The sequence below is a fragment of the Nanorana parkeri genome, unplaced genomic scaffold, assembly GCF_000935625.1.
Source record: "Nanorana parkeri isolate BGI_ZX_2015 unplaced genomic scaffold, ASM93562v1 scaffold2095, whole genome shotgun sequence".
Classification (NCBI taxonomy): Eukaryota; Metazoa; Chordata; class Amphibia; order Anura; family Dicroglossidae; genus Nanorana; species Nanorana parkeri.
Window position 1 is genome coordinate 155,666 of NW_017308363.1, and position 3,172 is coordinate 158,837.

Consider the following 3,172-nt stretch of genomic DNA (forward strand, 5'->3'; position numbering starts at 1 on the left):
GGGGGGGGAACCGATGTGGGACGCAACACAGAAGAGGGGCAGTGTGTGTGGGATTGTGGGAGTAGCTCATAGTACTCAGTACCGGGCTATTGATGACGTATTCAATGTCACAGCAATTCAATAAATACAACTTATAATGTATCACTGCCAGCCTGTGATTGTGTTATTGATTAGGATTCTGATCAATATCCTATAAGACAACTTCAGCACAGAGGGAGGCGGTACCATCACTTACCTTAAAGTGGACCTGTCATTGCATATATTTTGTTTACGACTTGGTAAGTGAGCGGGTTCAGAAAGGGAAGATGTGTCCTCATATACCGTGTTTCCCCGAAAATAAGACACTGTCTTATATTTTTTTTGGCTCAATAAAACACACTAGGTCTTATTTTCGGGGTAGGTCTTATTTTTTTTAATGTATAACAATCCAAAGTTAATGCAAATCCAAATTAAATAATCCAAAATGGCAAAGTTAAGAATAGGGTGATCAGGGCAATACAGGTTGCCATACCTTTCCAAGAGCAATTTGGTAACCAGAATGAGGGAAGCACACTTTCACTATGGATTCCTCACAGGTGGAGTGCATTTGGCATCACTCCACCTGCGACACGAGCTGGCGCTATAGAGGAAACATCGGCTCATGCGGCTCTTCTCCCTCCGGTGCAGCCTCGCTTCCTCTAGTGCTGGCTTTGTTGGCACCGCTGATTCTCTCCCGCGGCTCTTCAAGTTCCCCCTTATGCCACCACCGGCCTTGGGAAAGGTCACAACTGGGTCTTATTTTTGGGGTAGGTCTTATATTTTAGCAATTCCCAAAAATAGTACTAGGTCTTAATTTCGGGGTAGGTCTTATTTTCGGGGAAACAGGGTATGTACAATAAATGATAAAAAATAACAAATGCAAAAATAAACAACTTTTATCTGATGGATCCGGAAACGGCGCTAATACAATACTGCACATGGGGAAATCAACTTTAAATCTTAAAGGAGAACTATGAGGTCAGTGTTTTTCCCCATAGTTCTCTTTAGGGTCACGGGAGGACATACAGTAGCCTCCTCCCGTGACCCTAGGCTCACTATATAGCAAGCTATTGCCTGCAATATACTGACAGCGACGCAGCCGGGACGGGACCCCACAATACTGTTGAGATCCACCCAGCTGCTTGAGTGACAGCTGGCTCTGCCTATCCAGAGGCAGCTGTGCCCGTCCCCTCCTCCGTCCGTTCCGCCAGTCAGTGCTAGTGGATCGGAGAAGGGAGCGGGAATCCCTGCGGGGAGCCGTGATTGACAGTCACCACTCTCTGCAGGGAGACGATCGAGAAGTGAGCGGATCGGCGGCATGTTTCTGCTCACTTCCCGATCAATAGAGCCGACCTGTGAGAGCTTCCATGTCCCAGTTCGGTTCTAACTATGAGGGAAATCACTCACCTCATACTTCTGCTTTAAAGGAGAATTATGAGGCGAGTGATTTTCACTCATCCTAATAATCTGAGCCGACCTGTGACAATGAGACTGTCACACATCGGCTCAGTAGATCGGGAAGTGAGCGAACACATACCAGCGCTCGCTTACTTCTCGATCTATCCATGCAGAGAACCGGGACTGTCACTCACGGCTCCCTGCAGGGATTCCCCCCCACCCGCTCCGATCCTCCAGCGCTGACTGGCGGAACGGACGGGGGAGGGGGCGGGCACAGCTGGCTCTGCCTCTGGATAGGCAGAGCCAGCTGTCACTCACGCAGCTGGGTGGATCCAGACAGAATTGTTGGAAACTGTTCCCGCTGCGGCGTCTCAGTATACCAGGAGCTGTAGCTCCCTATATACTGAGCTTAGGGTGACGGGAGGATGCTAGTTTATGTTCTCCCGTTACCCTTAGGAGAACTATGGGGAAAAGCCCTAACCCCATAGTTCTCCTTTAAGTTACACACAGCAGCGTCCGCCTCCTCCGAGCGTGGCCGCCATATAATAATAATAACACATTCCAGGAGGTGATCGTTACCATCTTTATAAATATTCTCTGTAAGAACTTTTTACAACATTGTACGCAATTCTGCTCTAAGCATGTCATTAACAAGAGAGCCAGTAGAGGGCGGCATACACCACCCCTCATATCAGGTGGAACGTCTGCTCCCAATGCAGCTGGTCTGATCACCGTCAATGGTCTGCCGCACACACAGGAGGTGGTTGGATAGGTATTGCGCAATCAGTCAGCCTGAGCAGATGTATGCATAAACATGCGCACACCGATCGCCCGCATGGGCATGTGTATAGACCCAGACACCTCTTTTATCTCATGGTAGAATCAGTATTGAGTGGTTGACTATATTCAACTCCGTCCGCCCCCACCCCCCACCCCAAGACATGTCATCTGGCGGTGTCTGGGGGGCAGATAAATAATACTGAGCACAAACATTTCTATGTTCCTTATTTATGCAACTTTTTGCCTCATTTTTTTCAGTACAAACAATTGTCGGCGTTACACTGACTGTAGTATTCTCAGCTGAACCCACAACACCGGTACTCCCGATTCCACATGCGAGTTAGCAGCGCTCACCTGTGCGCCAGCCTAGTTCTGTGACTGCGGAGTAAACTTGGAGGCCGTAGGTGACCATGAAGCACTTCTGGACATTGGGTAAACACTAAGGATGCACCGATACCGATACTAGTATTGGTGCCGATACCGAGTATTTGGGCAAGTACTCGTAGTCACCCAAATGCTCCGATACCAGAACTTCCGGTCAGAGGAAAATTTCCTCTCGGCAGTGCCGTAGGTGAACATGGAGCCGGCTTCCCGGACAATCAGGAAGCCGGGTTGCGAGTAATGACCCGCCTCCCAACAGCAGGTTCCTTGTTGATTGGCTGGGGCTTCCCAGCCAATCAGCATTGAGCCGGGAAGCCGGGCGGCAGGTAATGACATGCCGACCGGCTTCCTGATTGCCCGGGTAAGCCAACTCCATGCCATCGGATGCACTGGTATCGGTACTCGGTATCGGCGAGTACCAAAAGTAAAATATTGGTATTTTATACCCACAAAAAACGGTATCGGTGCATTCCTAGTAAAAACTAGGACTAGGGAGAATCAAGAACCATAATGGTTGGCTCAACGTACAAAGAAACTTGTATTATTGTAAAGTAAAATGGCAACACATTTTGGAGGTATGCAGAAGACCCCCCCC